This window comes from Pseudopodoces humilis, chromosome 2 (assembly GCF_049639895.1).
Source record: "Pseudopodoces humilis isolate 2021_Gansu_Grassland_sample_001 chromosome 2, ASM4963989v1, whole genome shotgun sequence".
Taxonomy (NCBI): domain Eukaryota; kingdom Metazoa; phylum Chordata; class Aves; order Passeriformes; family Paridae; genus Pseudopodoces; species Pseudopodoces humilis.
Window position 1 is genome coordinate 104909691 of NC_142201.1, and position 25403 is coordinate 104935093.

At 37.9% G+C, this 25403-nt stretch overlaps 1 protein-coding gene across 6 annotated transcripts in view; it reads left to right on the forward strand.

The window, feature by feature from the left end:
* The first annotated feature begins 439 nt into the window (after positions 1–439).
* The window catches only part of ROBO2 (roundabout guidance receptor 2), a 417898-nt gene continuing 392934 nt past the window's right edge, over positions 440–25403 (forward strand). For all 6 annotated transcript variants that reach the window (XM_088051137.1, XM_088051139.1, XM_088051141.1 and 3 more), the window contains exon 1: positions 440–542. The gene's annotated coding sequence lies outside the window, so the exon portion shown is untranslated. The remainder of the gene's footprint in view (positions 543–25403) is intronic.

Sequence of the window (25403 nt, forward strand, 5' to 3'; positions counted from 1 at the left end):
GTGAGTTTCTGATCCAGAAATTATTCTATCTAGTTGTTCTAAATACTTTTTTTTCTTTCATTCTACTTATAAATTTCGTTTATTGTATAAATGTAATTGGATCTTACTCTCCTGTGGTGTGTCCATGCTTTTGTAGTAGTTTCACAGTAGCTGGCAGTCAGTAAGGTACAGTCTATGGACACAGAGACACGGCAGTCAAACTGCAGGCTGTGATGGCAACCTGTGCAGTTTTTGTTCTTCTGGTACTTAATTTTCATATGCTTAGGACTAGATCCCACTACTCGAGCCAGTATATAATTCATTTTCAAAGGCTGATGCAGGTTATTTTCATCTTCTCTGGGATTAGCTTGCAGAAAAAAAAAAAAACTTTAATTGAATACACCTGTTTTGCTTCTAGTCTGTGAACAACCTGTTAGCTTTGTAGCTGGAGGCCAGGTGAGCATGATCAGGGTTTAAAAAGGGAACAAGAAATCAAAGCCCAAGCAGGAGCAAGAAGATTCTCCACTGAAATATAGGAAGATGTGGGGACAACTGTTTTCATGGTCAGTCTGTCTCTGAATGCAGAGTTGTGTCATTATTATTTGGGAAGGGCAGGAGGTGCACATGGTTGGGTAGCCCTCTTCATTAAATTATATGTTTTTTTCCTGGAGGATTTGTGATCTTGTCACAGCACACTAAATTTGTAGGCTGAGATTAAGCAGGTATCAAGAAGTTAAGCAGTGTGCCTTTTTGCCCCTGATTCCTGCCTTTTTTTTTTACCATATCAGCTGCAGGGTCTGTACTGAGACAGCCCTCCTAGAGCTTTATTTCACATGCATCTTTGCTGCAAAGGGTTGAAGCAGACTCTAAGATATTTTAAACCAGATTTTGTCCAAGACAGCATGAGATAACTTTTTGTGCTCTTCAAAATACACTTTGTTACTTGTTTTAATATATGTTTATGCTCATGCAAGTATATAATTGTAATTATCAAATGAGCTGTTGTGATATATGTGTTCTATTTTACTTGCAGGAAAATATAAAAATGTTGTATGTAACAAGGAATTCTGTTTTAAGGAAATTCAGTATAAAAATGGAGAGTCATTTAAGAAGCACTTTTTAATTAAGGAAGGGTAAAGCTATGGCTCTGGGAAACCAGGGTATGTTCTGTAAAGCTGTGTAAGTTATTAAGAGTGTGGTGTTCAAAAAGAAGTTTGTTCAAGTTTTCTGGTATTTTAAATTACTCTGTAAGTTATTAGTCTTGTAAGTTATTGTAAGTTGTTAGTACTGATCTTATGCTTATTCCCATATACATTGTATGTTGGTTATTTTATAGATTATTATTATAGATTTTGTGTTTTGTAGATTATTGTTATTAGTGCAACTTAATGAAAGTTCTCAACCATTACTATATATGATTAATTTTTTTTCAAAATCATTAGTGTGTGGCATGGGTCACACCATAAAAGACCCTTGTTTTTTGTCTCATTGTAGATAAACAGTGCATTTTGGAAATTAAAAAAGTGGGACAAGCACTTTGAGTCTTCCCAGCTTCTAAGTGTTTGTGGCTTATTGACTTCCTGAAGTGCTGTTTTTGTGGTTAACTTCTGTGAACATAGCCAATGGTTTGGGTTTTTTTAACCCAACACTTATTTGCTCTTTGCTTTCTGAGGTTTTTCTGATTAGAAGTAACAGAGGTGTTCCAGCATACCCTTTCCTGTATTATGAGCTTATATCTGTCCCTGCATCAATTCTTTTGCCCCATCATTAAAGAATACTGACAGAATTTAAAGAATCACTAGAGGCATGTATTTGTTCTTGCTACAGTCAAATGAAGTAATATTAACCAACAAATATAAGCAGGTCACCTGATGATGAGGGAACCAAAATGGTTTTGAAGTGCAGCCAATTCTGAAGTTTATTGCACCACCATAGTGATTTTCTCTTAAAAGTCAGTGATACAATCATTTGAGGTTGTTGCATTTGATATTGATGTTAACCTTTAGCATAGCTGATAAACTGACTTTCTACTGGCAGGCATCATTAATAGGAGGCTCTGTGCTGTCCTGAATAATTTTCCTCACAATTAGCAGCATTGATCTTGTAGGTGCAGCAGCAGCTGAAGTTCCTCGAGGCAAATGGACAGGGAAAGTGGTTGAAACTCACCCTGAGCCATCTCAGTTGTTCCCACTTGATCATTACAGCAATTACATTCTTCTAGTCCTGGTGTGTTGATTCTTAAAAGCAGTTTATTCCTCATGCTTAGATATATTCACATGCTTTCAAGGTAAGAAGCGAAAGGCAAGGTTCACCAAGCTGTTCTGGATAATATAATCTCTACTTGTTATGCTATTCTGGTTATGAAGATAATCTGTAAATTACTTTTGGACAGAGACCCAGTGTCCTGGTATGTCAAACATAATGAAAGCGGTGGGTTTTTTTGTTGGGGGGCAGGGGGGAGAAAGAATGAAATAATTTCTAGTTGAAAAGCTGCCTTTATGCAATTTTAAATTAGTATTGATTAGTACTAATGGAGTGGGCTCTGGGAAAGGCTTTACATACCTCTTGTGCCTGCTAATAAGGTCTCATCTCGGATGCACAAAATCTCTTAAGGAAGTGAGTCATTTTTATCAAAGTTAGAAAAATCACTCTGAGTTTTTTGAGTGAGAATAACTCACCAACTGAACAAGCTTCAAAGCAAAATACTGATGTGGGGGAATAGCCTTGGGAGCTGCAGAGCTGCTGAGGAGCACAGATGGGCAGTGGGGGGAGAGGGTGCTGTGTGAGACCATTCTGTGTTAAATGAAGGTTGTGATATGATTCTTGGTGTGAACCTTTATTCATTACCTTTATTATCTAGGGTAAGAATTGGTGATGATTAATTTTGACAAAAATCCAGTCTTGAGTTTTGGGGAAAAACTGCATCCTACCTAAAAATGCATTTCAGCTTGTATCCACCCTTCTGTTGGCTGTAACATTATCTTTAAATTATTATCTTCATTTTGCTATTAAGGAGGGTTTCAACAGTTGAGCAGTGCTAGTCTTAAACTTCTATGGGGTGAGGTAGAATAACATGGAAGTTTTAAAAGAAGGGATGAAAGCAGACTACAAAGTACACAGATATGGGTTACAGCTGCTGAGTGTCCGGGGGATGGTGCTAGGACTTGCACTCTGCTATGAGGAGGAGTTCTGGAGGAAGCACTGTTTAGGACAGCAGTCTTTCATTGCTTAGTGTTTACCAGGCTTTATTTGTCTTTGAGAGCTCATCTCACAGATATGCAAATTCTGTTCTATTCTATAGAAATAGAATATATAAAATGATAGACTATATATAAATTCTATATAAATGTATAGAATATATAAATTCTATTCTAATAAGTAGCAGATTCTATTTGTTGCTTTTTAATCAACTTTTTAATTTTAAATAATTAGATAGCTTTTTTTGTTTTGTTTGAGATGCAGAATGCAGGCAGCAAAGCAACATTTGACTGTTTTAATAAAAGTGACAGGAACACAAGTGTGCAGTCCTGTAAGCAAATATAAATTACAGAGTCCCCTTAAGTCCTTCAACAGGGAAAGTTCTCCTGATCTTTCTAGTGCCTCCTACAAGTTGAGATGTTGTGGTGGGAGGCAGTGTGCTTGTGTTTGCAACATATAGCAAAGTCTGAGCTTGTCTGAAGTTTGGCCTTCTCTGACAAAGTGTGGAAAGCTTCTCAGAGAGGTTGTTAGTTTTTCACCAGCATACAATGCAAAGAGAAGTGCTACTGCTTGGTAATCCATTCCTATTGAAGGAAGTTATAAAGCCGATAAATTTATTCAAGTGTAAGAAACAAGCAATTATTTCCGGAGTAAATATCAGTAAATAAAATAACTGTTGATACTGTCGTCATTTTGCTTATTCTGTGTGATAAAAATTGGGGCATTATCCCTCTAGATTGGGGAAATGCAACATGCAGATCCTGACTGAATTCCAGTCAGAAATTCCAGGTTTATTTTTTGGTATAAACCCTGCTCTGAAACATCATGGACCTTAATTTCTCAATCAGCTTACATCTGCTGCATCAATATTGTCAATATTCTTCCAGACTTATCATGTATTAACACTTTAAAGCAGATAAGTTGTTTTTCTCATGGCATTTTAGGAAAAAAAACCTTGCTTATCCAGCAATGAATTTTTGTTTCTCTCTATATATGTGCATATATAATGTAAAAAAATAGTGAATAGATATAGTTGTTCAATGGGCTTTTTGTGCATCTCCAGAGATACTAATTGGTTAAGATATTATAGTATTAAAAACTAGTACTCTGGGAATTTCCATGTAATATGTGTAAAATTAGTTTGAAACTATGAAACAATTTTGTTTTATGGCAAAAGTAAAGTTAGAGAAATCAGCCTGACAGACCAAAATTGTCCCTCTGTGGCCCTAGAAACCTGGAATGCTCCCTGGCATTTCAGGAGGACAGAGGGTAAAACTCAAGCACAGCAGATCAAGAAGTTGCAGGTGTATTTTGCCTATGACTGTTTACTGGCAGGAGGACAGTGACATTGGTCACACACTATTGTAAGCCATCTGTGCGTGCAGGGCACAGGTCAGGAAGTCACCTTGGTAAGTTGACAATGCTATTTGTTCCATGTGATTTCCATCAGTGGATCTCAGAATGCCTCACAAAGGAGTTGTGGCCACATCTGCATTTTAAAAATAGTAAAATCGAGGTGAGTGAAATATCTGCCAGATATCATAATGATGATATCTGGAGCTGAACTTGTACCTTGTGTTCAGAAGCACACATAGGTGCTGGAGTGGTATTTGTACCCTGACAAAATGAATATGGTTTGGAAAGAATTTATGGGCATAGAATCCGAGCAAATAAATGTGTTGTCATCCACAGGGAGAACAAAGAGGTGACAGAAATATAGAACACTGTTTTGGAACTCCCACTGTGTTTAGTTTTCCTAATATATGATATCCTGTCTCAAAGTGACAGAATTTCTTGTTTCTTTGATCCATAGGATAGCAAATCTGTGTGTATGGTGCTGTGCCACAAACATCAACATTTGGTGCTATTCTGTTTCAACACTATTTCTGTGAGAAAGTGTCCAGCTTACTCAAACACCAGTAAAATCAATGAAAATAGTATCTAATGCCAGTTTAAGTCTGAAAATACTTCCAGGGGAGAACTTTAAAGGAAAATGATATATGCAATGGTCAAGGAAGTTACACTTTGTATAACAGCAGAAGAGTGAAGATCCAGTTCATGTCACTTAGTAAATACATGCTGCCTTGTTTTTTGTTAGGAAGAGAAACACATGTTCAATTTTGAGGCACAATTTTAATTATTTTATTACATTTTAATATAGCCTTTGGAAGTCATCAGTTATCAGTTTTGATTTGAAAGAGCACATTCTGCAAACTGTGATAATACCCTTTCCTTTAGGGAGCAGCATCAGGAAAAAGCAAAGACTAATGGTAGATATGTGTGAATTTAGTCCAGATCACAATATTCTTGGTAAATATAATGTTAAGCAGAAAATTTTCATTTGGGCGCTCAGATCTGAAGAGAGGGAATCAATACAAAATGGACTTCAGGAAGTTTGTAATGTAGTTAAGGGAAAAAAATGGGTTGCAATAAAAAAAAAAAAATGAAAAGTCAAAACATATGTAACAAGGATCAACATGGGAGATCAGTGATGTGGCTTAGAAGAGCATTTTTGGGAATCACAAGCTATTACATCAACTTTGCAAGAGAACAGAGTGAAGCTGAAACTTCAGTGGGATGGAAAGTTTGTGCCAGCTTTCTGCAGATGTGGGGGGAGGTATTTAGCTTTCTGGCATGTACAGTTCTCGGTCTCATGATTTAAAACTATGTCATCAAAGTACAGACAACTCAAAAGTGATGACAAGAGATTAGTGAGAACTTGGAAGAAGTTTTATAAGCAACTGAAAGAGAATATGCCAGAGGAGACATAAAAATAATCAGGAGGACTGTTGCTATTTTGAAAGGTTTCTACTCATTTTTTTACACATTTCATTCTTTTTTTGGTCAAAATAATTTAGATGAGGGATAAAATTTTAAATGTGTCTATATCTTACAAAAATAATGATGTAACATTGCAAGTAATTTAACTAAACCTTGGAATTTAAAATGGGAGGTAACACAATAAGAAAGTGCTTAGTTAAATGTTAAAATGTAGAGCTGTAGTGATTACAAATCTTTGAGAAGAGTAACTGGATGTGATGTGCTGGCGTTATGTGCATGATGTTACATCCAGTGCAAAACCTTCTTTCTGGTACAACAATGGAAAGTACCTGCCACTTAAGTAATTTTAAAGTCAGCTGAATAAAGCTAGAGATCAGTCTGCAGGTGATGGATCAAGATGCTTGATACTAAAAGAAAACATGCTGATTTCATCCTCGGTTGGTAACGTGCCCAAAAATCCACTGTATTTTGAAACATTATTTCAGGGCCAATGTTTAAGGCTTTTAATACTGAGAGTAAAGTTGTGTTGTGCTGTAATGATTGCTATACTTTGATTTGTTATATAATTGATATATTTTGAGAGAGATGGAGATTGTAGAAAGGTCATGAATAAACAGGAAGAGTTTTGCAAAGCATTGTTATGCCTTGGCCTGATTATTTTGAGAGATTATTATATTACTTGTACAATGTTTTGTATTTTCACTTTGTAATAGTAATTATAAAGTCTACATGTTGAACTTGTTTCATTTAATTGTTACAATATTTTTCTCTGTGTTAGGTAACTGTAGAGGGATGATTTTTTTTTTTAATCATTTATTTGTGTAATATAAGAGATGGCTTGAAATTAGAACAGATGTGGCACAATTTGAGAAATGATAGTACATAGTGGCACTTGAAAGCTGTGAGATGAAAATATTTAGGTGATGCCCTTTCAATTGAGACCATTTTTTTCCCAACAGAATTGAAATCTAATTAAACAGTTTTCTTTACTCCACATGAATAAAAAATTAATAAAATTTTATAAAATGTTCAGAACACACATTCAAGCACGGAAAGATGGAGGTGGCTGCATGATTAATCTGAGGTAAAAATAAAGAAGTCTTTCATTATTCATCACAGGAGCAAGCTGCACTGTTTCGATAAATGAGGGATGTAAAATGCTGGTGTGAAGCCGTTGTCTTTCTCTTAAAGTAGAATGTAAGACCCAACCAAGCTCCTCAATGAAAATGCTAATTCCACATGATTAATCCTTTCTTCTTTTCTGTCAACATGAATATTAAGTAACTTCCTTTCCAGGGTCACTGGGAAGTTGTAACTGTTTTGCTTTGGGTTCCCCTACCCTGAAACACAAAGCCTGACCTTAGGGCCCAAAATGACCCTTATTGTTTCTTTCTGCCTCTTTGAACTATGGCTCTTATTCCTCTCATTCTGGAGGAGGGAGACAAGTGGTGAAACAAGCAGTCAGTGGAAATTACTGATACACCAGGAACAGGTTTTTTTTCAACTGCATTTTCAGTTCCCAAGAGGCTTGCCTTGGGAATGCTTCCCTATTGCCAATGTCAGCCTGCTCTTGCCTTCCTTTAAGTAAAGGCTTAACCTTAAGCTGGTTTTATCTGTATTTTTACAAGACTGTCTATAAGTATTTCATCTGCTGTGTCTGTATAATTTACAGTGCCTACTTACTCTTGAAAACTTGACTTTATAGGTCTGATACTCCAAAGTGTTGTATTCCTCAGTGTGATGTAACCGTATTTCTAAGTGGATGTTCTCCCCCCATTCCATTTCACCTTTATGTATATAACAATAAAAGCTTGAAGGTAAAAGACCCAATATTTTATTTATCACATATGTATAGAGGCGTATCAGCCACTTTGATTCAAAAGTCAAATTTAGTTTTTGTGGTGTTTGCGTTATTTTACCAAAAGATGATGTTTGGATGACTGATTTTTGCCTTTTCATCGGAAACAAGGCTAATAAAATGTTAAAAATAGATTGAATGGAGGCTTTCAAGGTAGGACATATTCTCCTTGCTTTGTGTAAGGAAAAGAAATCCTGGTTTCACAACTCATTCTTTGATGTAGTTCTTCATGGCGCGCTCAGTAAATCCGTAGCATAAAGATATTAGTAAATCAATACAGGGATAGCTATTATAAAAACTGATTTAAAAGATGGCTGTGCCCTGTGGATGCATTCCAGATAATAACTTGACCCTCTCTTTCCTTTATACTGTCCCTCAGTGACCTCTGCCACCTGCACACACTTTTGTTGCATTCCTCTCAGCTCCTAATCGTGCATTAGCACCAACTGTTTCTTTGGTGTGGAAGAGGCAGCAGATGTGGCACTGGTGCTTTGTATGTTCTTTGACTCCTGTTAATGGTTAGCCACAGTGGCCCTTTTCTTTTTTGTGAATATCTGCGATATCTTCAGGTTGAGCTGGCTTAGTGTGTAGTGGTGTCTTTTCTGGAGAGTGGAAGATTTTCACACTACAGCCATAGGTCATCAGTGTCTGGGGCTTTTCCTGTTTACGGTAAACCATGATGTGCGTAAAGGTGTGATAACTTCCACTCAGAGGAAGTTACATATGATTTATTTGTAAACTGAAACATGCATACACACCTGAGTTGTGAAGATGTGTCAGTTTGCATTGTTTAAGAAATATGAAAAAAAAAACATTTTCTCCTTGTGCTTCACTCATTATACAGTGCATTAGGTCTCTCGAGATAGGCTATGTAAAATTAGGTTCTTCTGCAGACATGGGTATTAAGTTTATATCTGTGAGCAATCTGACTCGAGAATTACATTAGCATGCAAAACGTACTGTTTTAGTATTTTTCTAAGCATTTTCACAGTGTTATGTAGTCTCCCTTCTGCTAGGTTTCTATTTACTACTAATTATTACTACTCTTCACCACTATTGCTTGAAATATGTCTTTAAAGTAAATTATGTTCTTGTCCATGAGTTTGTAAAAGCACAGTGGCTATGGAGTGTTTTGTTTAGGAGTTGCCAAGGAGTGCTGCTGGTCAGTAAGAGGAGGCTGCAGGCCTCTGCTTGAGAGTTTCATTTTTAGTTCAGCAAAAACTGAATTTATAGACTTGTGAATTTATTTTTGTCTCTGCTTAGGCTATGTACATTCTGTCACAAGATAGCTTTGGAAACCTGTTGTGCTTCTTGAATAATTTTCTCCACTTCCAATGTGGTATTACCTGAGAAGATCAGAATATCTTGCTTTATGCTGACAGTTGGAAGTCACAATGTAAGGGCCAGAGCTCTCCTGTTTGTCCTTTGTAACGTGCATGGGACGCTCTAATGTTTTAATTAAGTTTACTGGAACTGCTTTGAGGCAAATTTTTTGTGATTACTCAACAGAAAATAATTGTAGAATGTTTTGGGTTGGAAGAAGAATCATAGAATGGCTGGGTGGGAAGGGACACTAAAGGTCATCCAGTTCCAACATCCCTGCCATGGACAAGGCCACTTTCTATCAAACCAGGTTGCTCAGAAGTCCATCCAACTTGGATTTGAGCTCTTCCATGGATGGGGCATCCACAACTCCTCCAGGCAGCAAGGTCTGTAAGAAAAACAAGTACTCCATAGATAAGCTCAGAGGGAGATTTTGTGACTGTGGTGTGTGTGGCCACCTGGTTTAGAGAGAATTTGCATTTGGCTTTGGGTGTTCATTTGTTTCTTGTATCACAGTACTTTGCCAAGGAAAGGAGGACTCTGCTTAATGTTTTAAGTTATAAGTGGGTTTGGTTTATGACCAAAGCTGTATGTATGTAATATTTATTTATTTAAGTGTGTAAATCCAGTGTTTTGTTCTATGAAATTTTCTCAACTTGTAAGTCTTTAGTTGTATGGAGGGCTCTCTTTGCAATTCTTGTCTTTTTCCCAAATGTGATTTGCTTTATGTGTGAAATGCCATTGCATTTATTTTAATTTCAAAACCTAAATATCATTACCCAGATACCACACTGTAGTTTTGCTTATCTGATGATTAAAATTGTAATAATGCCCTTATTGAAGCTACTGATTTAGAGTAGTACTCTTGCATTCCTTTTCATAAATAATAATTAATTTTATTTTTGCTTTGCATATTCCTTAAATAGTTCCTACTGCAGCAAAACTTTCATTTCAAATACAGTTTATAAAACTGGGAGAGATTCAATGTATTTAACAATCTTACTTTTTCTAATGATTGTCCCCCTCTGCCAAGATATCCATGGACTGGTTTTAGATTGACACTAGAAATTATCACAAATGGTGTGATTTTTCCTGACCATCATATAGCACTGATTCTTTGCACAAGGCTGAGGAGTAGCAGATGATCCAGGAGAAGCAAGAGGCTACATATCTTAGTGTGATGAAATAATATGGGTAGTAGATGAGACACAGGATTTGGGAAATAGGAATTATTATGTATAATTCTACTATATATAGTGTATCACAGCCTGTGAGGTGGGAAAACAAAAGGCAAATTTGCTTGGTACATGCTATCATGTAGAGCAATAATTGGTTGACATCTGTAAATAAAGGGCTACAATAGATAGCAAAAAACTGATGTAAAGAAAGGCATCAACTGGTTTGCCACAGGGATCTTTTTATTTGGATTGTGTCTTGTTTAACGTCTTCGTTAATAATCTGAACGAGTGGGTAAACTGCATGCTAATTAAATTCACAGATGATACTAAGCGGGGAGGTGTTGCAAACATAGGGTGGCCAGATTTTCTAAGTGAAAATCTGGACCACCTGTCATGGCAGGCAGAGAGAGGAAGGTTTTTAGCAGGGACGAGGGAGGGGGTGTGCACAGAAGGACTTGACAGCTTGTGGGAGGGGAAGAAACACTGCCCACTCCACCCCCTCCTTAACCAAGCACACCCTCTCTTTCCTTCTTCAGCATCCTGTGGCTTGGATCCACTGTATTTATACTGTTTGCTATCCCTAGATTATAAAAAATTTACTAGGTACTTATTAGCTGGTAAGTAAAACCTCTTATTCAGGTGTAGATGTGAAAGATTGAGAGGAGGGAGGAAGCAGTAGTGAGCTCCAGGCAAATCGTTCTGGTAAGCTCACTTTTCAGCTACTGAAAATTTGCATGACACAAGTTTGGGTTTTTATTATTTTTTAAGGTGAGGATTGCAGGCTGATCCTTCCATGTTAGTCTGATTTATATTGCTCTTAAATATGGGAAGCAACAGATTTCACGTATAATCTGTAATGGCAAAAGGCTGTTATGCCTCTCAGAATTTGAAGACTGTTAGTGGTTGTGTAAGTGGTTGTGGGCCAACAAGAATGTAGCTCATAATGCAAGGGACTGAGTACCAAGTGAAAGTTTTCTTTTCTCCTTTTGGTCCTGCTTATATATGATAGAAACTACTCCTGTTCCTCCTCCAATGGCCCAGCTTGTTCTCTCTTATGCTTCTCTCAATATTTATTGCCTGTTGTGTTTTCATTATTTCTCTTCCTTAACATTGCTTGGGGGAACACAAGTGACACATGGAATGTTTTCCTTTCTGTTCTCCCAGGATTCTGAATAACAGACTTGAAAAAACTTCCTGACTTTGGCAGTCCATGATTATGTGAACACCTGAATGATGAAATCCACCTTTTGCTGAACATGCTATCAACTTTTTGGAGGTGTCATAGCATTGATCCAGGGGAAAGATCAACATTGTGCTCTTAGTTAGGCACCCAGTTTTAAAACAGTGGCACTTCTCTTTCTGCATTTTGCTTAGAGCTCAGAATTTTACCTATCCTTGGCTTAGAAGGTTAGCTTCATCCTTTGACTCCTCCTGCTTATGATGCATTGGTTAACCTGTGGCCCATACTGTCCTGGGAAGTTTTTTGTAGTCAGCAGGTTTGGCTTTGTTTACATGTGTAGTTGTAGCATCATGAAAGTTAATTTACTTGAGAAAGTATTGGAAGTTTTGGCAAAAACAAAGTGCTTTCTAATTTTCTCAGCATCCTGCGTTTTTCTTGGAATTTTGTTTGGACAGCCCGTGTGTTCTCTGCGTATTCAATGGCAGCAGTGCCAAAACTCATGCAGTCCAGTATCATGTGTAGATGTTTGTTATATATTTAGCTGTAATGCAGTTTGGGGTTTGTTACCTCAAACAATAGATGGTTCAAAGTGTAATGGCCATGTGACTAATGAGGAGCATGTCATGCTGCCTTCTTGAAGCTTTCCACTCTCGGCTTTTGTTTCCCAGGCATCTTACCCTGGCAGTGTTATGCAAATTAACCAATTAATGACAGACAAAATGGCCTTCCTGCATCGCCATGCTTGTAATAAGAAGGGCAATGCTGTAAGTCACGTACCTATTCAGGGAGCTCTGTAGGCCACTGCCAGGGCATGATTAGCCTGACTGTGGAAGACAATTGCAGAGGCATCTGCTCGGTTAATTTTGAGAGAAAATTTACCAGATGGAGGCTGAAGATTTAAGTGATTAGAAGGTAGTAGATTGGAATACAAATTGGATTAAAAGAAATTAGATTGATATAAATCGAATTGAGTCACAACAGTTTGTGTTGTTTGTACCAAGGGGCAATGGATTATGGGAGAAGCAGATGCTCCAATGAGATAGGAATTAATGTGGCTTTGACGGTCCATCTGGGAAGGCCTGAATATCGAGTACATCCCTAATCTCTCTCTCCATTTATCAATGCCATAATGTTAATTAGTACTTCATTCATTAAGTTACTTACAGAGGAAAAAAATCTCACCCCTATAGCCCCTCTCTGCTTGAGGATTTGTTACTGTGCCAAGAAGTGGAAATCTCTCTTTAGCCGAGCTAGTTACAGTTGACTGTTACACTAGACCTGTGTCATTTTACTCAAGATCACTGCTGCTTTTGGCCTAAATTAAATTTATTAGGCTTTGTTTTGCAATAAATGCAGCAACATAGTTTTTGAAGTCCTGCCTTGATCTCTACAACTAGCTAACACTAACAAGCCACCTTCTCATGTATTTAAAAAGGTACAATATATTTTATTTCATATAGTTGCATAGCATTGTGGCTAATGACCAAACTTTAGCTATGACATTAAGAGTGGGAGAAAACAAAGAGAGTTTGTGTGTATCCCTAAGATCTTGGGTAGAGAAATGTGTGTGGAAGAAAAGTGCTGTACCTGAAACAGCTGAGGTGGGGCATGTCCTCAGGTGTGCAAAACTGGCTGATGACAGAACTGTTGGATTTTAAGCATGTTTCACTTACACTGTAAGATAAATATTTGGGGTATTTTTAGCTCTGAAAGGTGACCCAAAATCATAGCTTGAGTTTTTTTCACTGAATGGGAAAAAACACGAAAGGAAAAAAAAAAAAAAAATACCTGTAAAATAGTTAACAAATATGCCAGAACTGTGAAGGAATGGAGTTAAATTATTTTTCTAGCCACAGTCTTCTAGAAATGAACATGAGATGATGCAAGGATGCTTAGTTAGCAAAAGTCAAGAGGATTTTTCACTCTTCTTCCCCAAGTGCACACAGAGGTGTGGTGCAGAAAGGCTGTGTTATGATAGTCACACAGAGTGCAGGCACTGGCAAATGTTAGTCTCCATGTGAGTACCACTGTAGTGTCAACCTTAAACTTTTCCTTATATTTTCCCATATATATTTGATTTGTTTTCCTTCATGGTAAGGAAGCTTTGATTCTAGTTCAATTAGAAAGCTGACTGTAGTTGCAGTTTTTAGTTATTAATCAGAGAAATATTAGATATCAAAACATGTTACTGCTCTGTTTCTGGAACCTAAAATGACAAAGGTATCTACAAGGAGGTCTCACATTATGCTTATATGTTCTGGAGGAAACAGATTCACTGCAAACTAGTTTTTCAGAAGAAAAGGTTCTTTTATCGTGTTTGAGGGTTTTTCATCTGTTGAAAGTAAATCATTAAAAAAAAAAAATCCTGTCTCCTGAAAAATTTATGATTTGTACCTCTAAGCAGAGAGTGTAGTAGGCATGGGCTGGCAAGAGGTTGGAGTGGAACAGAGCTGGGACAGCTGAATCAAGATGATCAAAGGGATATTCTGTGCCATATGTCATCATATGCTCAGCAATAAAAACTCATAGAAAGGAAGATAAAGGAGGGACATTGATGGTTATGGCATTTGTGTTCTCAAGCAACAGTCCTGCATGCTGAGGCCCTGCTTGCCAGGAAGTGCCTGGACATCTGTTTGCTGATGAGTAGTGAATTAATTCCTCTTTTTTTGCTATTTTTGCTATTTTAATGCATCTGTCCACAGCATTTTCCTTCCCTTTTAGCTGCCATTATCTCAATCCACAAGTCTCTTGCTTTCCTTCTACTTGCTCCCTGTCCTCTGGGAGAGCGTGGTGAGCAAGCAGCTGGATTTGGCTGTCATTTGGGGCCAACCTACCACTGTTTAAAGATGGAATTTTATTTCCTAAATTTGTTTAGAGAGTATTTGTTATATTTGCTAAATACAGTGATTTAGAAGTCTAAGGTTATAACTGAAAAGGTGTGATCTACTTCCTCTATATTTTTTATTTACTTTCTCTTCTGCTATTTTCACAAATTTTCTTGCTTACAGTAAACACTGAGAACTGCCTGGGAGATTTTGTTTGTTTCACCTATGGTGCTGCCAGACACTCTTATTTCTGTGCTTCACACAAAATTCAAACTTCTGTGCAGTGCTGTTTGATATGGAAAAACATGGAGTAAATAAAATATATGCTGGAAAGAAGCTCTCAGAAGGTCACAGCAGTCCCTTTGCCATTCCGCAGTTCTGAGAGGTGGTTGCTTATCATTAATCCATGCTCCATTAGTAGAATCAACAGAGATCTCTATAAAAACAGGATACTCCAAAGTAGTGTCTGCAATTTTACTGTTTCAGAAAGTCTCCCTCTTTTTAAGATAGAAAGGGTAAAATAATGCTGGAGAAAGATCCTGTGAAATGCATATTCCTTGAAAGGCAAGATTCTACCACCACTAACAGCAAGGGCCAATAAAACCTCTCTCTGGACCTATGCCTGCAGCCTAAAGTACTAGGAAAGAGTGTCCTAATTTGTGCCAGCTTTGGGTGTAAATGTGTGGAACAAAAAAGGTGAGAGAAAAATCACTGAGGGCTGCTTAAGAAAAAGGGATCCGTAAGTTGGCACAGATATTGCAGTGTTTGTGTTCTGTCACCAGGCCCAAGAACATTAAATCCCATTTTGGCTGCAGAAGTTGCAGAATTGTGTTTTGTTATCTAATGGGACAGATAACTGGATGGCTTCTGAATGAAAAGAGAAAAGATTCGCTTTGTAAACAGAGTTGATGAACTGTTTTGGATAAAAAAAGAGCCATTTTATTAGCTATAGGTGTAATAGTAACAAGGTAGAAAAATTGCCTTAAAATACACACGATGAATTAAGTAAGGAATTGTGAAACATGTTTGGAGAGCAAACAAAAAGCAAAGGGATAAGGGAAAAGATTGTGGTTTTTTTTTTTTTCTGGGGGAGGGAGAGACACACACATGGGAGACGATGTTGGGGCAGGGGAGCTCCAAATACTCTCTTAACAGAAGATGCTCCCTCACATTATATGTATATATTTATATGTATATAAAAGTATATATAATTGTGCTATAAATACATCAGGAGAAACTAGAGTTAGGACACTTAGATGTTTGTGCATAAGTTTGAATTTCGTGTGAAGTTTTTCATTATTAATGACGAGAATTCCTTATACAAAGAGAGTCAATAATATGACCTTCAGTTATCAGTGTGATAACCATTGAAAAGCTGGTGACATGTTGGTGATCAAACAAAAAAAAAGTGCAATATTTGCAGTAAAATATTTACTTTCTAAACATGGGAAAACAAACCAAAAATCACAAACTTCTAAACATATAAAAAGAAAAATACGTGCTATAAAGCACCAATATAAAAATTGTTCTTTTGTGTTTGGGTATATCAGGTGTTTATAAACCAGACTTATACATATAGAATGAGACTGAATTTTCTGTAGAAGTTGTTTATTTTCAAGCATTGGGTGGCTGAATCGGTTTTTAAAATGCCAGGTAGCAAAAGGTGAAATGAAGGCGCAATTATAAACATATCCCTAAATCTTGGAGTGCCTGTACTTGTTCACCTGATTCTTTTTGTTGACATATGTAGGAGAGATACAGCTTGTGAAGAAGTTAATGCAAATTCCAAAAGCCTTCCACTTTTGAGCATATTTATTTTGAGATAATTTATTCAATAGGGGGTTAGAAAAAGTAGAATTAGAATGTTTCTTCACAGAGCTTGATCTGTTTTCTTGTCCATGGTTATTTGGGAAGTGTTTTCCAAACTAGTTGAAGCTTCCAAAGAATGTCTTTGACAAATCACAAAGATGTAATTTGGAGATTTCTAAACCAAGATATTACAATGAGTTTTTGATACTTATCATACTACTTTAAATTTTATTGAGAGCTTCACTGCAAAATTAATATTCATTGGCTGATACCTGGAACTTTACAGGTTTCTTTAGGATGTTTGGGTCAAGTTTTAAGTATTGATATTGTGTACTTATAATTCCCTAAATGTTCATAACTGGTGTAGTTCAGGGAGTCTTTGTGACCAGTGTCAGCAGAGAACATAGTGGCTGCAGGATAAAATTCACAACTTCAAAGTTATAATGCCTTCTGTGCTTATAGTAGAAATTCCTTCCTTCTCAAAATATTACTTTAAGACTGCTTCAGATCCGTGAATTTATTTACAAATGTAGTCTGATTTCACAGATTGTAGCAATTTTATTCTAATCTGAGAACTATTTGACTCATGGTTCTTGAAGGCATCTGGACCCTGTTTGTCATTTAAGAGCTTTTTTATAGCTGTTGTTTTAGCTTAACACTGTTAAAAATGGCGTGTTTTTCTAATTGCTCATTTTTAAAGCTTTTAAATGTATCTTTTAATGTTGCCTTGGATGGTCATTATCATCTATCAATAGAAAGCTTTAGACTTTGGAGAGCCTGTGGTTATCAACCCTTCTATGCAAAAGCAAAGTTTACTTGCTTCTAACCATCCATTGGTTTCTGCAGTGTTATCAGGGAAGCTGCAACATTTTGCCTGGCTGATACAGAGCCATGGCCTGTTCCCCAGGCTGTGACAATGTGCCCCTCGTATAACAAATTACTGTGCTGTCTGTAAGCAAGGTCTGCTTTTTTACCTTCCATCCTTGACCTGAAAAAGAGCTGAAAGATGATTTTGGAGTCAGGCGTGCACTTATGCTTCGCTTTGTTAAATTCCAGAGTGATTTGGAAAGGGTCCTAAGGGAAGAGCTGTTGTGCTTGAGCTTGTCTGGATAAAGAGAGGGGGTTTTTTTTGTGGCTTTTGGGGTTTTTTTTGTGAGTTTGTTTTTGTTTTGTTTTTTTGTCTTGATGCTTTTTTTTTCTTTTATATGCTGTGTACATATTTTAGAATAATTTGGATTAGAAGGAACCTCTGGAAGTCGCCTGGTTCTTGCAGGTGTGTGTGTGTGCATTGTGTAAATATAGATATGGTATGTATCTACACACAGCATATAAATACAGAGACATATGCACACATAAATGCTGTCCTTTTTGCTTTTTGTAGCTGGAAGTGTTCCTCTTCTCTTCCTATCCTCTTCACTTCTTAAAGTAATTTTTAAAATCTTATTATTTGGAGTTAGTGAACATTAATGAAACTCACACTTGAATTGGAGCAGCTATTCTAGTTGCAAGACCTAGAGCTTTTTTGAGAAAGAACCTACAAGTGAAGGTGGTTTGGGTTTGCTCAGTTTTTTGTGTGGTTTTTTTTGTGTGTGTGGGTGTTGATGCAAATTAGGTAAATAATTGTCTGATATCTTCTTTCAGGGAGCATAGCTGTGGTAGATATTTTCTTTCTTGACTTGAACTCTAAACCACACTGCTTTGCAATAAATAAATCAATGTAACTTTCTCATTGAAGCAGTGACTTCTATTTATAATATCACTTTTCACCTGGGGAAAAAAAAGATTAATCATTTGCCTGTGAATCTATATTCCAGTTTTCAGGGCTATTGTGCTCACTCCTGCTCTCTTGACTGCATCCCTAACATGGTGTTCCAGCACAGGCAGTGTGCTAGAAATAAATTTTGAAGAGTGGTAAGACTGCGAAAAAAGTGAAATGTGACACTTGAATGCTGGTATGTGAGGAGAAACCAATTGAAGAAAAGTGAATTAGAACAAAATTGCATTAAGCCTTTATGTTAATTTTGGAATGCTTCCCCTGAAATAATTTTATACAAGGAATAGGGCTTATACTGTGGCAGTGGATTATTATCCACATTAAAAATAAAGGTGTTTGTTGTTGTTTTTTTTGCAGTGTTTCTTTAGTATTAAAGTTGATTACACCTTGTTTAGCAAAGTCACAGTTTCATACAAGAGAAACTTAATGAAATCAACCTTCCAATAAGATTTGGTCAATGTTTTTAATGATAGTTATTGATCTCTCTTGTCAGCATTTCCTGCTCTCCCTCATGGCAGATACACTCTATAGGAAAGGTGACTTATCTGCAGGCACATGTCTTGGGGAAGTTAGGATATGTTGTTTAATGGATTAATTTTGTTCAAGGAAAATATTTCAGAGGACCTTGTCATATCTGACACAGCTTTGAACAAAAACCTTACCTTGGAAACAGTCCTATCACTGTTTCTTTTCACATCTGCCAAGTCTCAGAGGAGGGGGAGAGACTGTAAAGTATAAATTTTCAAAATGTCGTCCTTGCCATGTCACTTTGCATAGAGGAATGCACATCGAATAATCAGCCTGGTGCCAGTTTAACAGCCTATACTCCAATTGAGTTTTCTCATTATCTTGACTTTTTTTCCACGTTATCTTTTGTTTGAACTAAGATGTGACTGACTGGATCTCTACTTGAGATCTCGGCTTATCGTCAGTCAATTCTGTGCCTAAAAGGGTGGTGAAAGCAACAGACTTATTCATTACATCAAACAAGTGTGTGCAATAAGTGTTTCTGATAAGTACTTCACTCGTGAAATGAGGCATATGAAGAAGTGGGAAAATGAACAGTGACTGTCCTTCAGTAGATTTAACTAAGTAGCTGTGAGATTGGCTTTGTGGAGTCTAAGTCAAAAAAGGAGCTGGAGCCTGGCTATGTGACAGATCTGATGTAGCCAAAAGAGATTCTGCAGACACTTCTGTAGCTGTCCATCTATTTAAAACATGATGTTCTTTTAATTGGGATTTCAATACCTTAATTTCAGTTTCCTTTTTTTTTTTCTTAATTGATGCAGTGAAAATAACTGAATCAATCAATCAAGAATCAATAAGATTCTAGCATAAAAGAAGGTTCTTTGGTGTTAAATATAACTTTGGAGCTGTCCACTGTGTAGAAGCAGATGTACACAGGCCCTCTTCTTCTTGCATCTGTAGCTTCCTGTTGTAGGAGATTTATTTTTCCCTATCACAGTTTTGCTGTTTGTCTTCTTGATAAACAGTCCTTTTGCATCGTCTCAGGGAGAACATGTGTTGTTGGCAAACTCTTGGAGGAAATGCATTCAAAATGCTATCAAAGGCATGAAACAACTAATAACTCATATGAAGAGCAGTTGAGGGAGCTGGGGGAGTTTAGCCTGGAGAAAAGGAGTCTCAGGGGTGGCTTTATCTTACAGCTTCCTGAAAGGAGGGTGTAGCCAGGTGGGAGTCAGCTCTCCCAGGTACCCAGCGACAGGACAAGAATACACAGTCTTATGCTATGCCAGGGGAGGTTCAGGCTGGACAGCAGGAGAAATTTCTTTAGAGGAGGGGTTGTTAAACATTGGAATGGGCTGCCCAGGGAGATGGTAGAGTCACCATCCCTCAAGATGTTCAAGAAATTACTGGATGTGGCACCATGGTCGTCTAGTTGACAGGGTGTGGCTGGTAAAATGTTAGACTCAATTATCCTGGAGGTCCTTTAAACCTAAAGGATTTTGTGACTCTGTGATAGGAGTTTGTCTTTCAATTTCCATTGTTACAAGAACTTCTCTTGCTCTCGTTAACAATACTTTAAGTTCTTTCTGAACTTAATATACAATGCTCCTGTTCAGCATAACCTGTTAGAACTCTTGAACTGGAAATATTCCAAATGTATAACACAGTGTAAAATATCACATCCCATTTTAAACATCCTTTTCACAGCTATAATATGAGAACAGTAGGGGAAATTGGAGAGTAGGTGGCAGCTCTGTAGTAAGGATGATCTGTGGTCTCCGTAGTGTTAAATGGCTGTTGGTCCTGTTACTGAAAATCTAGTCCCAGCTTTCTGTTTTATCCAAGTATAACGAAGCTGTGTTTGGAATGCTAAAGGAATAAAAATGAGAACCTTCAGGAAGGATATAAGGAGTAGTTGTCTTGGAGATCAGCTGAGGAAGAACTTTTCTCTGTATAGAGGAAGTCAGGCAGGTGAAAGTTGGAAAAGAATTGGAGATGCAAATAGGGAAAAATGGAATGTCAGTAAGAAGTGATGACAGGTGCTGATAACATCAGAGGGGAAGAGGAAATTTCAAGGAGGTTCTTGAAGGTAGTTCAGAAATTTGTATTATGAAATACCATCTCAGTGTTAACACGTAAACTGATGCAATATTGTTTTTTCTTTAAAATTGGTCAGTGGTTACAATACAATTGCTGTCCTCTCTCTTAACCACCACTGGCCCAGTAGCCATGAATGTTCTGTTGATTGGAGAAATAAGTGAAATGTCTATTTAGCCTGTACTGTTGCTTTTCTGGTATGACAGACCATTAGCTTTGTAGATGCTTATTTGGAGAGAAGGCTTAATTAGATTAAATCAGTGATTGGTCTTTATGTGAAGTAAATTAAAACTGGATGAGTGTGAAGTGCAATAAATGAAAGTCTCTTCCTAGAAATTTGAAAGATAGTGGACTAGGAGGACTAGAAAGTGAATTGCCAAATGCCTTTTTCTGTGATGATCTGTATATGTTACACAGACAGCACATGACCTAATTGAGGCTTTCCAGACCTTCCCACCTGAAGAGAGCCTGCAAGAAAGATGGAGAGAGACTTTTTACAAAAGCATGGAGTGACAGGATGAGGGGGAATGGCTTTAAACTGAGAGAGAGTGGATTTGGATTAGATATTAGGAAGAAATTCTTAACTGTGAGGGTGGTGAGGCCCTGGAAGAGGTTACCTGGAGAAGCTGTGGATGTCCCATCTCTGGAAGTCTGGACAGAGCTCTAAGCATCCTGGTCAAATCATAGCAGGGGGCTGGAATTAGATGATCTTTATGGACCCAGACCATTCTGTGGTTCATCTTAGGATATGGCTTGCATAATGACTCTGAGAAAATGCAATAAAAAAGAATAGAGCATTGACTCTTTGCTTTAGTCTCCTTTCCTGCTTGCTTCTGTGTGTCTACAGCGAATCTATTTTATTTATTAATAAAATTCTTGCATCTGATTAACTTTTTAGGGTTATTTGACTGTAGGATCAACCAGGCTAAACTTAAAATAATAGGCATTCTGTTTATATGCTACTAGTGATGCTGTAATTATATGGTACACTGGATCCCTGAGGAGACCTGTGAGGAAGTCTGAGCATATAAAAGCAGATCTGTGAGACTGGGTGGTAGTTGTGGAGACAGCCTGACATAGTTGGCACCCTGATTGAGGTGGTCGAAATGAATGAGTGATCGTTGTCTTTTACACTTCCCAAAAGAGCAGTTTTGGAGGTGATTCTCAGGGTATGTCTTGTCCAACCCATCTGAATTAAGTTAAAGTAGGGGACTGGAAGAGCAGAGTGTCGACAGCTGAAGTACAATATGCAGGCTACTTTTTTTTTGTCTGCTTTTGTCAATGTTCCTCACTTTTCTTACTTTCTTTCCCGACTTTGATTAGGAATATGCAAGTACATAAATTCATAAGCTAGGAAGGAGAGTGTAAGAAGAATTGGTGAATATATTTCAATATGTGTGCTGGACAGGGACAGCACATAAATAACTGGAGCCTTCTTTTGCTTTTTTGTGACAAAGTGTCCCCCAGCAGTCTTCTCTTGCTTGGTTCCAGTGTGAGGGTGGACTTCTTGTGTTCAGTGTCCTGACCTCAACGGACATTAGCAATGACTGCTGCAGAAATGATTCATGTAAAGGTAGGTATGAATGCAAGTGTTCTTTACCTGTGAAGTGATGGTCACACGTCTATAGTGTCACCAGTTATTATGAGAACTATGTTTCCCATCAGTCAGCATTTATCAGGCCAGCAATTATCAGTAGTTAGCAGGCTCTGATGTCTGAAAATGAAAGCTGTGTTTGTTGAAGTGACAAAACGTTTTATTGCAGTATCTTAGGCAATGTAAGTTGATAACTCAATGTTCAATTTAAAGTGATGATTAATTTAATCATGCATAAATATGCCACAGCACGCTATTAAGCTGGACGTGAGCTGGCCATGAGCCCTGGCAGCCTGGAAAGCCAAACATGTCCTGGGCTGCATCCAAAGCCCCGTGGGCAGCAGGGCAGGGAGGGGATTCTGCCCCTCTGCCCCTCTCTGCTCAGACCCCACCTGCAGGGCTGCATCCAGCCCTGGGCTCCCAGCACAGGAAGGACAGGGAGCTGCTGGAGCTGGGCCAGAGGAGACACCAAGGTGATCAGAGGGATGGAGCAGCTCTGCTGTGAGGAAAGGCTGAGAGGATTGGGATTCTTCTGACTGGGGAAGAGAAGGCTTTGAGGAGATCTAATTGTGGCCTTCCAGTACCTGAAGGGAGTTTTCCTGGAGGAAAGATGGAGAGAGCCTGAATTGACAAAACAAGGGGGTATGATTTAAACTGAGAGTAGGTTTAGTTTAGATATTGGGAAGAAATTCTTGACTTGAGGGTGGTGAGGCACTGGAACCCTCCTGTGGAATAGCTCCAACAATTCTAATATTGTAGGAATTTTGGTTTTGCCCACCAGCATGTAATAGCTCATGTGAAGTCATTGCAGTCTGTTATAGTAAAGACTTAAGCGCTCCTAAACTCAGCAGTTGCTCATATGCTCTAGGCATGCACCAGATGGAAATCCTGGGGGGAGGAATGGAAAAGGGAGCTGTATGGGTAGCCCAGGATACACACAACTGCCTGCTTCAGGTCATTGCTCTGCAGTAAAAGTATCCTCTGCCCTGACAGCTCATGGGGTTAACAGAATTTCTGTTCCTTCTAAATGAAGTTGTACTTGTGAGAGAAGTTGGGGGGGGACCATAGCAAAGGAATCAAAACTAGAATCAAACACCACTTGCGTCTGTCTCTTTCTGATACGCAGGCAGTGTCTAGAGACAGGCAATGGAGCCAAGTTTCTGGTTTCATTTCTTTATTTTCCTGATTTATTTCTAAATCAGCATAACCTTAGGGAATACCTGTTGGTGCTCAGTTCACTCTGGAAAGAGGGAGCTTGATGTGCCCTGTGAATGATCTTGTGTGTGTTTTGCTTCCTCCCTCCTCTAAGTGCTTGATGAGGGGAATTCCTTGTAGCCCGGGAGAGCTGAAGGTGCTCCCAGCCATCACAGGAATGTGTGGTCTGATTGTCCTTGAAACACCTCCTGAGCTTTTTCCTTGCACATTGGCATGGTCCCTGCTGCTGATATCTCAACCTTCTCTTCTGCACAAATTGTTTAATTAGGATAGAGTGAGTAAGCACTAGTTGTATGATAAACATCAGTACTGAAGAGGAAGATTAAGTGCTATTGTGACCTGAGGAGGGGTTTTTAATTGGGTTGTATAAGGTACAAGGTTAACTTTTTATGGGAGAAAGCTTTTTGCACAGCTTTAAACATGGCCTGTAAGTCTGGGTAGGATATACCTCCAGGAGTTCTGAACGCTATCAACAAACCTTTGTGTGCAAGAAAACTGATATTTTGGATTTGTGTTTTGCATTTCTTTCTACTAATTTTGTTACCCTGTGTTAAACAATTATCATAATTCAGTTGTATCTGTTCTCTGCCTTAAGTCCCTCTCACTTTGTAGAAACATCTTAGCTTTCCTTTTTTTCCTGATACTGTTAATAGAAATTTCTAAACACAGCTAGTGGGGTTTTATTTGCTTTTTGAGACTAAGTAATAAATTAAGTTGGTAGCCTTGTGTCTGGAGTATTATAAATGTTTCTAATCAGAGTATGAAGTTGACTTTTTAGTACCATGTGCTGTCAGATGTTTATCTTTTACTTTAATGGTGATTCCAGTCTTTTTTGATGTTGTGTGTGGGGTCATGGACTAGGGTTATTTTTTAACTGGAGATTCTCCTATTAGTTCTGGGTTGGGTTTTTTTTTGTTGTTGCTTTTCTATTTTGTTTTGGTTTTTTTGTTGGTAGAAGTGAGAATAAAATATATCTTCCAAATGTCCTGTAAGTTTATCTGTGCTTAGCTACAGAATATGGGTTTTTTTCATGTACAGGCATTGCAGATTATGGATTTCTTTGTTCTTCTGGTAATAGAATCTGGAAGCCTCTGAAAGCCAATTTGTGCAACAGCAATGTAACACTTAACTGTGGTGGCATGCCTTAGTTTAATGACCTGAGTGTTAGTAAAACAGGAGTCCAAAGGTGGATTCACTCTGTTGAATGGATCCTTATGCCTTTCCTCATAACTTTTGTAGTAAATGAGGCATTGAAAATATTTTAAAGTATGTAGAGCCTAGAATATAATTAGGACATTGATGTTAAATTGCTTTTCTACGACTCAGCAAAACTGCTGATCAGAAAATTGAGACAAATGTTTCACTAACCTGCAGAAGCAGGTTTACCTTGTATTTAAGAAGTGCAGACCAATTGGAGCAGCATGGCACCTCCACTCAAAGGATTTTCAGGATCCATGCTAAAAAAGACTATTTTTGAGACACAATGAAGAGGCAAAAAGTGCTGTGACTGTTGCATAAACATTTTTCCAGGCTCATATAGTCTAATTAGGTATTCAGGTGTGAGAGTGTCTGTATAATTAATGCCAAGGAAATGTTCAAGCTAAGGTTGTATTTGAGCGCTGAGCAACCTGGTCTAGTGGAAGGTGTCCCTGTTCATGGTAGGGGGTTGGAATGAGATGAGTTTTGAACTCCCTTCCAACCCAGGCCATTTATGATGCTCTGCCTATATTGTATTTATGTGTGTGTGTGTACATGCAATCCTGAAACTGAAAATTTCTAAAGTGAGCTGACATTTGAGATTTCCCTTTTGGCTTTCTTTTTTTTTGCCTTCTCTTTCCCTACTGGGACTGTTTATGGAAAAGGGATAAGGCATACATGTTAAACTTCAAAGAACTGTTAACTGTTGGGGGTGGTAAGATACTGTGGTTTTGGATGTCCTCCTATTGAATCTGGCAGATGAAAGGATGAGAAAGTAGTAGCTATGAGAGGAATCTGGAAGCACACAGTGATCTAGAAGTAAATGTAAATAGGAAGATTATCAGAAAAAAAAAAAAATATTGTCATCCTTGTATATGTAAGGGATCCTCCTCTAAGCACAGTCTGCATCTGGTATGGGTTTGATAA